This window comes from Lagenorhynchus albirostris, chromosome 9 (genome assembly GCF_949774975.1).
Source record: "Lagenorhynchus albirostris chromosome 9, mLagAlb1.1, whole genome shotgun sequence".
NCBI classification, from domain to species: Eukaryota; Metazoa; Chordata; class Mammalia; order Artiodactyla; family Delphinidae; genus Lagenorhynchus; species Lagenorhynchus albirostris.
The window spans coordinates 99,427,957-99,442,117 of record NC_083103.1 but is presented as its reverse complement, the minus strand read 5'-3'; positions in this window follow the sequence as shown (position 1 = coordinate 99,442,117).

Sequence of the window (14,161 nt, the reverse complement as noted above, 5' to 3'; positions counted from 1 at the left end):
AGCCTGCGCGTCTGGAGCCTGTGCTCCGCAACTGGAGAAGCCACAACAGTGAGAGGCCCGCGTACCACAAAAAAAAAAAAAAAAAGAATGTTTATAGCAGCTATATTCATAATTGCAAAACAAACCCTTGGTTGAAGGAATCAACAAAGATGTCCTTCAAAATACAAATGTGTAAACAAACAATGGTACATCCATACAATGGATATTATGTGGTTATAAAAAGAAATGAACTATAAAGTCATGAAAAGACATTGCGGGACCTTTAATGCATATTGCTTGGTGAAAGAAGCCAATGTGAACAGGCTACATATTGAATGACTCCAAGGGGAAATCATTCTGGAAAAAGAAAAACTATAGAAACAGCAAAAAGATCAGTTGTTGCCATGGGGGAAGGCGAGAGGGATGACTGGGTGGAGCACAGAATAATCTTAGGGCAGTGAAACTACTCTGATGATATTGTAATGGTAGATACATGACACTATGCATTTATCAAAGCCCAGAGAACCATACAACAGAAAGAATGTAAAGAATGCCCTAATGTAAACTATGGACTTTACTTAATAATAGTATATTAATGTTGGCTCATATACTGTAATAAGTGTACACCTCACTAGTGGCAAGGTATTAATAGAGAAAACTGTGAATGAGGAAGAAGGGGTATATGGAATCTCTCTGAACTATCTGTTCAATTTTCTGTAAGCCTAAAACTGTTAAAAAAAGTCTATTAATGAAAAAAATAACAGTTATGATCATTTTCTTTTCTGAGTCTTGAAGTAATACAAACTTTTTTAGGAATTTGGAAAGTAAGAAAATTGTTAAGAAAGAAATTTACCCTTACGACTACTAAGCAAAGATCAGGAAAAGTTCTCATTTTGAAGCATTTTCTTTCAGTAGGATTATACTTTATATTTTATGTTACAAAATGTTTCCACGTGTTATTGTCATGAGTTTTTTGTTGTTATTCTTTAAATTATAGTTTTGCTACATATGATTTCATCATATGACTGTATCATACTTTATAACATTTTTGTCCTGTTTCAAATCCTCCAATGTTTTATTAGTATAAATAATACTGTGACTATCACCTTTGTGTAAAAAATCTCTGGCTAGATTTATGGCAATTTCCTCAGGATAGATTCTCCACAGGAAACTGTAGCATCAAACGGCATGATGTTTTGAATCTGATATTTCTTTCCCAGTGAATTCATTCCAGTTTAAACTCCCAACAATAGATTAATACCTTTATGAAATGTCTACTCTTTTCCAGACACATTGTACTAGTAAGCCTATATGGTAGCTCATAAAAAGTAATCACTCTGATTATTTAAGCATAGTTCACATTATTTTCTTCTCCTTACTTGCCTCTCTTACTAGGATGACAGTGAAAGGGCATTGCACATCTATCTTTTCTTCTTGTTTCTCTCTCTGGATACATAAACCTTATCCACTAAGATTTCATCTCATTAATTTTACCACAGTTTTGGCATCCTTCAAATTGGAGGACAGGAATATAGGGCTTTGTGAAGCACATAAGACACTTTGTCAGTTATAATAAATTTGTTAGAGATTTGTAACATAAATACCTATTTCTTCCTTTTCCCATTAAGACTAGGTGCCTCTATATGTGCTCCCACAGCACCCTTCACTTAACCCGTTAGAACATTTACTGCACACAAAGCAGTTGCCTATTTATGCATGGCTGATCCTCACACAGAATATAAGTTCAGTGAGGGCAGTGTCTGTGGTGTCTGTCTGGTTATCTCAACGTTGCTGACGAGAGTAACTGGCATACAATAGATGCTTAATAACTAGTGGAGGCAAAAAAAGAAGACACCAGGAGATTGAGAAGATTATTTTTTAAAAGGCCATGTCTGATTTCCAGACCTATGGTTTTATACACACTTAAAAAGACAGCATTTTAAAACAGAGGTGAATGGTGCACTTTTCCCACAGCAATTGCTCTCTGTTCTTGCTGGTTTGTCTGGGTACAGGCTGTCCGTCAGCCTCCTCTAACTCTGGATGAGAAGGGTCTTTTCCTAGATCAAGTGACTCAGGTCTAAGTATGATATGCAATGCACACTGTCAGAAATTTAGCCTCGTTTAGGGTGGTGTTTTGTACGAAGCACAGATTCTACGTAAATGTTTTTGTCAGCGCTCACTGCCATGATCTTTCAGTTTACCTTACATCTTGGAGCTGTCTTCATTAACACTTAGGGAGCTGGAGTATTGATGCTTTCACACTAGTCAATCATTCATTCTGGGTTGCCTTCAAAGGAACGCACATTCTCAGGAACTTCTGTCTCTCCTGAGTAGGCAAACCAGTCTCCAGTATCCCAAGCCAAGCTTTCTGGCAAAGAGAAGCAGGGACAGGTGTTGGAATTCTGTGAAAGCTTATTTGAAGCTGGCCTGCATAACAATTTGATAAAGGGACCTGAGGGAGATGGGTGAAGCACTGACAGTATGTAGTATACTCCCCAACAGACAGACATGTCTTTATGTTACTGCTGTCGTATTAGTGAAAAAAAAAAAAAAGAGAGAGAGAACTAAAAACACATCACAACTGAATTGTCCATTTGTCTCTTGAGCTTTTCCTCTTTCTGATGTACTTCTCTATGTTCTAAGGTTCTTATGTTGGGTGAGGTTTTGGTTGTGGAATCAACTGCTCCCTTTTGTAATGGAACGCAACAGGCCTGTTTTGCTGTTAGTGGTAAGTATCTTGGTTTCTGCTAAGTTTGCTTTTCCCAAGGCATTTAGATCTGGAACCACTGATTCCTTCTCACTTATGCTGGCCGTATTCCAATTCTTACAAAACCTGGCAGTTTTCAACATACCTCACTCCCCTGGAGAACGTGGATGTCTTCTTGCTGCTCCTAGCTTCCTGTTTGATACGCCCGAGATATCTGGGTAGCCTACATTTTATCATTTTGTTCTTTCTATCCATTTGGGTCTCATTTTTAGGGCTGTGTTTATGACTATGCTGATTATCCTCCTTTTGCTCCATCCAAATCCATTCTTTACACTCGTCCATCCTGCTCTGTCCTCTGGGAGTCTGACTGATATGGACTGCATTAGCAGACTCTTTTATCCTCTGCAGCAAGGAATGCGGGGAAAGGGAGAGTGAGGACAGGGTATTTATTCCTCCGGCCTTCCCCTGTGGGAGTGCTGTGGGCTGCATCCATCCACCAAGAGTCACACGCAGGTAGAGTTGCTGCCCTTCCCACACAGCTTGCTCTCCTTGCCACTTCAGGCCTACGGGTGGTACCAGCTCCTGCATTATCCCTGTGGTTTTCCTACCTCCTACCTACAATCTTGTAAACTATATGCCTTTGCCTGGTTTATGGGCCTTAAGCACCTAGTTGGCGAACCAGACGATCAGAGGTTTTCTAAGCCCTCATCTGGCCAGCGCTGGTGTACTTACCTACTTCACCAGGCTGTAGGATAGAGGCACAAGGTGAAACAGAAATACAATCGGCAGTTACATCTCTCTTTCCCCTGCCTGTCCACACAAAGAATGGCAGAGGGCCTTGTGCACGCTCTGAATTCAGGAATGTCATCCTAAGTAGGAAGTGCTGGTGAATATCTTCAGAGCAGGGTCTCTACCCTTTCTCTTCTTGAAGTTATTTATGCTGTGGGAGAGCAGGCTCCTTAAATAACAGCCCCCAAATAGAGCTAACGTCTCTCTGAATTGCTCTTGCACAGTTATGATAATTGTTCAGAAAAATTTTATTCCTCTATCAAAAAAATGTACCTGAATATCCTGGGCTCGCAGATCATGGCACAGTATTAATTAATACAGGAAAACAGAAAATATGAGGGGGAAATAATGCATGAGAATTTGTGTTTTTAACTTTTTTTTAGATACTTCTTTGACTTTAAAAGTGTTTCGTATTAAAGATATTTGATTTATATTTATGGAACTTTGGAAGCAAGTATTTAGCATGTCATTATGTGCATATGTGGTACATGTATTTATATGCTTATCCGTGAAAGGAAATATGGCTTTGTGCAAATAATTCCTGTGAATGGGCAGATTTTCTTTGGTCTAATTGGGTACCTATCTTTCCAGGCCCCAGGAGGATAAAGAGTGGGAGGAATTTCCTTCCTCATTCTTCCTCAAGGGGGAGGAATGCTCCTAACTGCTAGGACTGGGAGACCAGGCTGAGCCTATGATGTGCTTCTCCCCTTCTGTAGGAAAGGCCAGTTTCCCCAGGATAAGAGCAAGCTCACCTCCTTCATTTTATTCCCATCTTCTTATCTTTTCTGCCCCTCCCAGGAACTTCTTTACTTTCCTGACAGCTAAGTCAGGCACCAAAATTGTGCTTTTTTTAAAAAAAAAAATCCAGCATTTTAATGCATGCTGAACTGGAAGGACTGTTTTTGAATTTCAAACAGTAATATAGCCAAAAATCGTTGCCTATACATATTTTTAGATTTTATAAATGAACAGAGTGATAGACAATAAATTATAAAACGAAAGAAAGGAGTTTTATTTTATACCCTAAGGAACCAAGATAATTACTTTTGTCTCATGTCTTTGCTTGGTTATTGCTTTACGTTCGCTGAAACTCACAGGAGAATGAAAAACACGCTGAGTAGAAGAGTCTTCATGCTAAAAGAGAATGCTATTCTTCTAAAAGTTAACCTTAGAACATTCAAAATTGAAACGGGAAGGAGATTCTCTGAGTACAGAGAAGTTATTGGACCAAGTGACCCAGACTCTTCACTGGAGATTCCTTCTCCTCTTGCCCTTAGGTTTTCTACCTGAGGCCAACAACACTGCCCAGCATGCAGGCCTCACAGGCTGTCCCTGGAAAAAGGGCTGCATAAAAGCCAGGCCATTGACTTTCAAATATTTTTTTTAATACTTAATTTACTTTTTTAATATTTATTTTTTCATTTTTGGTGCTGCCGGGTCTTAGTTGGCAGCAGGAAGGATATTTGTTGCGGCACGCGGGATCCTTTTTTTTTTTTAGTTGCAGCATGTGGACTCTTCGTTGCAGCATGCATGCAGAATCTAGTTCCCTGACTAGGGATTGAACCTGGGTCCCCTGCATTGAGAGTGTGGAGTTTTACCCACTGGACCACCAGGGAAGTCCCTAGGCCACTGACTTTCAAATGAGGCTTCCAGAATAGTTGTCCTGAAGGCTAGGGAGTACCTGCATTGTATGTATATAGATCTACCATATGGAAAAATTCAGTGACACTTAAGATTCTTTTTTGTCTGTATAATATGTACTAATAGATAAGAAAAAATGTACATATATATGTATACACAAACACTTTTGTGGAGAATGTGTCTTACATGTTACTCATCTTCAGTGTGTGCCCCCCAGGGGTTACTCTCATTCCATCTCCTGTGGAAGAAGCCACCTTCCACCCTCAGTATTTAAAGTCTCATGTGCATAATGTCTATGTCTTAATGTTCAGACATAGTGGGACACTGACTTCTCCTTCCTCACTGCACTTAGGACTATCTTTCTCAGAGTCAGCTTTTGTTTGAGTATCGAATTCTCCCTTGGGAGACCAGCACTGCCAATGCCTTTAACCTGCAAAAGAAATCCTACTACCTCGCAGAGTTCATTTTTGTTCTCGAAATAAATGAAGGAGCTAGAGTTTGAACCAGCTCCAACTAGCCATACATCCCATATACTTTGCACTGAATGATATTGGTATATGACTTCAATTTTTCTGAGAATTAAAGAACTGATTCTTCCCTGAAGCCCACCTAATTTGTAACTACAAATTTCTAATCAGAGTTATAACGTAAACGTTTGGTTATACTGTAGCACGGTGCACTGGTGAGAGCATAACCTGAGATATGGCAGGCATGGGTTTGCAGCTCTGCTCTATCTTTTACTAACCAAGTGTATTTGAGCCAATTATTTCCCTTCCTTAAACCCTGTTTAATTACCTGTAAAATAGAAATAATACTAGTCTCACAAGGCTGCTACTAATGTTAATGTACATAATTTATGAAAAGCATTTTGCATAGTGCTTGAAACTCCTCCCCCCCACCGCCATTTTCTTCCTTTCAAAAGGAAATGTGAGGCTTCATATCCCACATACAATTTAGTGAAATTTGTTCTTGAAAATCTATACACTGCATAGGGATAAAAAAGAGGCCCACTTCCTGAGCTGCACAACGGTGAAGGTAGGTTTTATTAACACATTTAACAGATGAGGTAACTGGAGTTTAGAGCCTTTAAGCAACTTGCTACTGAGAAATAAAATATTGCCTGCCATATCAGTAAACAAAGGATGTCACAGTCAACAGTGATTGCAGCCACCACCCGTGAGCTGGTGAGCCCTGAGGGAACTCAGGGAGGAAAAGAATACCTGCCATCTAGCAGCCATCAGACTGCAGCCACTCCCCACGGTGAGCCCTGAGGAAACTCAGGACGTGAAAACACAGGATACCGGTCCCAGATAGCTGAGGTGCGTATCAAAGGAATGATTCCAGTGAGCCCAGACTCCTGCATCTTCCCATACATAGAAAAGGGCTGAATTCCTTAACCTGAGATATCTAGTTTTCTTTTACTAACAATAATCTTTTGTTCCTACCAACTGCCCTTTGTTGCCAAACTCCTATATATCCTGCTCCCCCTTTGCCTCCTCGGAGCAGTTTTCTCAGGCTTACTTGAAACGCTGCCTCCTGGGCTTGAAGTCCTCAGTGTGTCCTCCGAATAAAACCTAACTCTCAACTTTTAGGTTGTGAACATTTTTTTAGTTGACACTACTTCTATTAATACGTCAGAATAATTGTTGACATAATACATGCTTTTTCTTTCTTATTCCCCTCCCCTCTCACAGGTACAGTTTTGCAATTTTCCTGTCCTTCCCTGGCCTGGCAGAAATCTTAAGGTTTACTCTTTGGAGAGTTTGAACCAGGGGTACCCTGGACCCTGGACACCAGGCACAGCCATGGGCAGGGGACTGAACTGAAAAGACAGGGGTGAAATTTTTGGACTTAATCACCAAACTCTCTGAATGCGGGCAGCATTGTTATTAAGGCCACTCTCTCTCTCCACTCTTAAATTAGGAGACTGGGGTCTCCTTTCTGGTGAAACTGACCAGCCTATGAGGAAAGACCTATAGATACTGAAGTTAGGGTTTCTCCAATAAAAGAGCCCACGTGACCCACTGAAGAGTGAAGTCCTCTAGTTTCCAAGTGTGGCCCAAACCCACTGAGTGTCCTTAGGACACTTAGGATATTCTTAGTTTCAAGAGAACAGCCAAGGATGACCCAGCATTTGAAGAAGGATTATAACATGAATAAAAGAAACTCAGATGAAACAGAGAATGTGATGCTGCCATTGTTGTCTCAAGTAGCAGAAGGTATCTAGAGGTGGGCTGTGAATCTAACCCAGGAAAATGGGACTTGCCATCTTGTCTTGGTGAGTCTCGTGTTTGTGGTGAGCTGGGCAGTTCCCACATGGGCTGACCACAAAGGCACCCTACTGGTTACTGAAGTTACTGGGAAAGAAGGCCCCATAGGAAGCCCTGGAACAGGAATACTGTTCAGGCAGCCCTCTGCTGCGATAAAGGATGAGAACTGAGACACAAGGAATTCTCTGGGGGCTGCCTCTTAGCCTCTTTGCAGATTTTTGCATTTGGCAGGCGCTGTCCATCTCCTGTGCCCAAGTCTTCTGGTTGGGCCTTGCTGTGCCATGGTAGGAAAGGGGACAGCATTCACTCTTCTGTTTGCCCTGGGCCAGCTAAATACACTGACTCAGGCTTCTAGTCTGGGAGTTCTCTTTCCAAACGGCTACTGGACCCAGACAGGCCAGCGGCTGGCTGTGTCTGCTAACCTGCATTTTGGTACCAGTGCTCCTGCAGGGTGATGTTGATATCCACTTCCTGGGATAGGTGACATCTTTTAGAGGACTTATTGCCTCAACTTTGAGCTTGGATGTAGAGGAGTGGTATAGGTTGGGAATGATCTTGGAGGAAAGGAGTGAATACAGTGGGAGTGCCCTTGGCTTTGGTTTTCCCATCATCGTTCCCCAAGAAAGAGAAATTAGAGACACTGATGCTTTTCCCCATTTTATGGTGAAGAAACAGGCAATGTGAGTTTGAGGCTCCCTCCATGAATAATTTAGAAACAGAGAGCATCATAAGAAAAAAAAAGGGTCAGATCTCCCAGCTCTTCCACGTTTTCTTTAACAGGGATCGTGGAGTGGCTGAATAAATCAAGAGCCCAAACAGTACAAGTAATAATGATTTAGATGGGGTTTATAAGAGGTGGGAAGAAAAGCAAAGAAGAAATACAAGCAACAACATTTATTTAGCACATACTATGTACCAGGAAGTGTTAGGCACGAACAATATGTAATCAATAGCTTTTGGGGATAAGGAGTGAAAGACAGTTCAGAGATGATAACTGTCTTGCCTAAGAACTTTTGAGACTTCTAAGCCCTGAAAACATATTGTGCCCCAAAAGTAAGAACTACATAATTAGAAATTTTATTTCCCAAGATAATAAAAACTAACCTGAAGATAAAATAGCTTGTTTCTAGGTTTTTGATTGAAAATTTATGGCGCTGATAATAATTATGGAGGTGATAATATAATAATAACTTTCTTACATTTTTTGTCTTTTCTCTTTTGGTCTCCAAAGGACATGCATGCTTCAGACTAGGGTTTTTCAAACTATGGGCTACAATTCAAAAGTGGACCATGGCAGTAAGGAGAACACTTGGGGAAATGCCAACGTCAGCAACAGTGGGAAGCCTACAGCTATGAACTTGACCATCAGATCCAAGGGATGCATTGGGCCCAATCCCTTAGGGTGGGGCCCCTGTGGAGGCAGTGGGGTGCCTGGAAGCATCCATGTGCTCTGCAGCTGTATATGTGACATGGTGTTACTAAGTGTGGGTATACAGAGCTGTCAGGATGGAATCTCAGGATGGACAGAGTGAGGACACAATGGCTTCAGGCAGCTGGCTCTGAGCAGAGAGTGTCTGCAGTTCCAGTATTGGGAGTATCTGTGCTAGGAACAAGAGATGATTCTGTAAATAACATGGCATGCTATGGGCCAGGACGGTGGTAATTACAGGGAGGCTTGACCTGGACTGGGTCCTTGCTGGTGGAAGATGCAGAGGCTGGGACTTCACCTGGGCCTGGTGCCAGGCTGCTCTCCCCGAGTAGGTGGAGCTCTGTGGCTTTATGCTGCTCTCTCATTAATGAGGTGAGTGGAGGAGAGGGAGTGCTGTGGAGCCAGACCACCCATTTAATTGCTGTGGGATTTGGTTTGATTTTTTTAAACACATTGAAGGCCTTCATTTTGTTGTCTGGGATGCAACTGGAGATCCAAACTCATCTAGGATTGCTCCCCCTCATCGTACACTTTGTCCCAGGGATGTTGGCTCTGAGCTCTGATTCATCCCCCAACACGGTTTGTCTCCCTGAGCCTGATCTCTTTCCAAAATGTTTCAATCTCGCTGTTAGAATTTCCTTTTAGACCCAAAGGTCTTCTGAAAAAGTTAGGGGATGAACTGCATGATAGAATATTAGAAAGATCATAACTTTTGAAACTTGAAGGCAAAAGACCTCCATCGGGGTTACAGAGGTTATATATGCCCCAGTTTTCTTTTCTGTAAAATAGGAAAATAGTACGTTCTCCCAGAATTGCAAGGATTGATTAAGATACGGTGTTAAGTGGGTTTTAAACTATACAGTGGGGTACAACTGCCAGCTCGTGCTTTAAATGTGGGTTTTGAACTTACAGGGGCAGGGTGATAGCAGATGCAGAAGTTAGGGGCAGGAAAATATGGACTATTTAGTCAGGACTATATCCTTCCTTGGTCATATGAAAGAAGTTCCCTCTAAAGAGAGGGAGTTGGGGGCAGATACTGGAAGGAGGGGATCTAAGGAAGCTATTTTGGGGGAGATATTGAAATTTGAAGTGTATGTTTATGCAAAACTATTAGGCCAGGTACAGAGAGATTACAAACTCAGAGAAAACAGATTGTCTTTGGCTAAGAATTTGATTGCTAGAGTATGACAATCTGAATTAGCTTCCTGGACCTCTTACTTTTGTGAATTCTAGAAAATTACCAACTTCCATAAATTTCAGTTCCTTCATTTGTAAAATTAGTATAATAACAGAAACTGTTTCATTAAGAATTAAATGAGGGCTTCTCTGGTGGCTCAGTGCTTAAGAGTCTGTCTGCCAATGCAGGGCACACGGGTTTGAGCCCTGGTCTGGGAAGATCCCACATGCCACGGAGCAACTAAGCCCGTGTGCCACAACTACTGAGCCTGTGCTCTAAAGCCCATGAGCCACAACTACTGAGCCTGCGTGCCACAACTACTGAAGCCTGCGTGCCTAGAGCCCGTGCTCCGCAACAAGAGAAGCCACCGCAATGAGAAGCTGGCGCACTGCAATGAAGAGTAGCCCCCGCTCACCGCAACTAGAGAAAGCCCGTGCACAGCAACGAAGACCCAGTGCAGCCATAAATAAATAAATAAATAAATTTAAAAAAAAATTAAATGAGATAAAGTATATAAACACTGAGTACAATGTCTGGCTTCTATTAAGCATCCAAGAAATAACTATTCATATTATTGCTATTAATTTGAAAAAGCTTGACTCAAATATTTACTTGTTATTAGCACATGTCAAAATTTAAGTTTATTTATTAATGAGGCAACTAGTAAGAAAACAAAGAAGCTGTTTCTAAGAACAGCTTACACACACACACACAGTTTTATATAGGAATATATAAAATCAAACACATATATGTAAATAGCTAGGAAAATGATGCTGGAGTAAGACTGCCATGCTAGATATATGACTGATTAATGTCCTACAGGTTAGTAAAACCATATTCCCTTTAGGGTTAACTCCTTTACTAAACTATACAAATTATGATGGCATCAATTTATGCAAAAATCTCACCTTATAAGGCTTATAAATATGCCCGCCCCTTTATCATTTGTGAATTGTTAGTCAAATACACTGTGATAGTCTCCAAGAGTATCAGATTAGGGTCAAGCAGGTATTTTGGAAAATGCTCTCGCTCGATGTCAAAGAATTAGTCAATCATCTACTTACATTTTTTCCATGTTTGGGATACATTTTTCTTTACCATTATTAAAGGAATTTTTGGAAGGGACAACCTAGAAATTATTGAGTAGAAACAAGACAACTGATTATAGGAACTTCTCCTCTCTATCAAACCAACCAGGGTCTTCTTGATTCTGAAATTATGAAGGTGAGACGAAATGAGGTGCGAGACCTGGAGGTTTTGCTACCTGCAACAGTGCTCCCTAACCTTGGTTGCCCTTTGGCATCACACGAGGAGCTTTAAAAAACTACTGCTGCCAGGGCCCCATCTCAAGCTTCTGATTTAATTGGTTTGGCATTTGGATTTATCGTTAGTTTTTCCCTGGGTCTGAAACTTTTTAGTCCAATACAGCTGGGTCCTCTGCGAATCTGGGGAGAGGTTATTAAAAGCTGAAACAGGAGGCATAAATTGGGGTGAAAGTATTGTTTGTTGATAACTGAGCCTCATTCTAGGCAGAACCTGAAGGCATTAGCTTTAATGGAGTAAAAGCAGTCAAACACCAAGAAGATAACAGAAAATCTTATTTTAAAAATATTTATTTGTTTGCGTGGGGTCTTAGTTGCAGCAGGCAGGCTCCTTAGTTGCAGCTCGTCAGCTCCTTAGTTGTGGCATGTGGCCCCCTTAGTTGCAACATGTGGCCTTCTTAGTTGCGGCATGTGAATTCTTAGTTGCGGCATGCATGTGGGATCTAGTTCCCTGACCGGGGATTGAACCCAGGCCCCCTGCATTGGGAGCACAGAGTCTTATCCACTGCACCACCAGGGAAGTCCCAGAAAAACTTCCTTTTTTTAGACACCACATCAATAATATCTGTACTGTGGCCAGGTTGTCCTCAAAAAGAGTTTTCAAAAGGGCTGCACTATTTTATTCATTTCCTATTCACCCCATTGATGAGGGATCCCTACCCATGGTTATGGGGATGGCTGGACACACAACACCCAGCATTGGACAGACGGGTTAACAGAAGTTTACTACTCACGTATACTCACAACCTGGGGTGGGGGGAACACTGCAGGTCATGCAGGTTCACGAGAGGGTTGCACTAGAAACAGAGAGGACATCCAGGGGCTGTGGGAAGCAGCTTCCTAGTATTGAGAGGATGAGGTGCCCCTGGTTCCCAGGGGAGAAGGTAATTGGCTTATCTGAATACCTTCTCAGGCTAACAGGGCACTGAAACTCTAGGATACTCAGGGAGAAGCAGGGACTGTGCCTGGACCCCATGATAAGGGGGGGTTGCTTGGTTGGGAGACCTCATCAGTGGGACTGGAGTTGGGTGGGGAACTCATGGTTAGGCCATTCGAGGCCCTCCTGGTTTCCCTCAGATGTCAAGGCAACACATAATGTTGGGCCTTATATCAAGTGCACACATTCACAAAAAATCATGTGTCTGCATTTATGCATTAATGCAAAGTTATGCATATATATGTGGGTATATACAGTTATCCCTCAGTATCTGCTGGTTCCAGGACTGGTTCCAGGACGCCCCCCGCCCTGTGGATGCCAAAACTCGGGGATGCTCAAGTCCCTTATATAAAATGGAGTAGTACTTGCCTATAACCTACACACATCCTCCCATATACTTGTATATTTTAAATCATCTCAAGATTGCTTATAATACCTGATACAACGTAAATACTATGTAAATAGTTGTAAATACAATGTAAATGTTATGTAAATAGTTGGTGGTATGAGGCAAATTCAAGTTAACTTTTTGGAACTTTCTGGAATTTTTTCTTTTTTGAATATTTTCAATCTCTGGTTGAATCCGCAAATGCAGAACCTGAGGATACAGAGAGCTAACTTTGTGTATTAACAACGAAATAAAAAGATTAAAAATAAAAAGATGTAGCTCTCTGATTATCCATGCCAAATAGCTTGTTTTGCTTTGCATATGGTAACTAACTACTAAGTGACAGGTGTTTTTTCTTTTTTAAACTTCTTTATTGGCGTATAATTGCTTTACAATGGTGTGTTAGTTTCTGCTGTATAACAAAGTGAATCAGCTATACATAAACATATATCGCCATATCTCCTCTCTCTTGCGTCTCGCCTCCACCCTCCCTAACCCACCCCTCTAGGTGATCACAAAGCACCGAGCTGATCTCCCTGTGCTATGCGGCTGCTTCCCACTAGCTATCTATTTTACGTTTGGTAGTGTATATATGTCCATGCCTCTCTCTTACTTCGTCCCAGCTTACCCTTCCCCCTCTCCATGTCCTTAAGTCCATTCTCTACATCTGTGTCTTTATTCCCGTCCTACCCCAGGTTCTTCAGAACCACATTTTTTTTCTTAAATTCCATATATACGTGTTAGCATATGGTATTTGTTTTTCTCTTTCTGACTTACTTCACTCTGTATGACAGACTCTAGGTCCATCCACCTCACTACAAATAACTCAATTTCGTTTCTTTTCATGGCTGAGTAATATTCCATTGTATATATGTGCCACATCTTCTTTATCCATTCATCTGTCGATGGATACTGAGGTTGCTTCCATGTCCTGGCTAGTGACAGGCTTTTTGAATCCTTACTGAGAAGTTAAGTTTCAGCTCAATTATCAATATCTATGATTTGGGGCTGGATGGAGAGGTCAGCAAATAAGAAGACTGTGTTAACTTTCTTTGTTAATTTTGTATTTTGCCTTCATTAAAGAACATTTTAGGGAGAAGAGAAATTTATTGCACATGACTGAGTTTTAGGTGTTTGAGATATTCAAGTGGGGATGTCTGATAGGCTGTTGATAGGAGAGGGTATAAGTCTGATCTAGACACATACATTTGGCAGCTATCAATTTTATAGCATGGGTTCATTTTAGCCAGTATGGATTGATTGCATGTTTATCTTCAGAGCTCCCTGAGGCATGGTACTGACCAGTGGCCAAGGCTATGGAATATATCACTAAAGATAAGAGTGTTTTATAACCGTCGGCTCCTGAACCGTTTTAGGGCAGGATGTACCAGCTTGCCAACACTGTCTGGTAATAATAATTGGATTATAATAATTTAATAAAATAATAATAGCAATAATAATACTTGGTTTTGGCAGAGGCTGGGGGGTCTCAACGGTTCAGGCTGGTCTCATAGGTAGACTA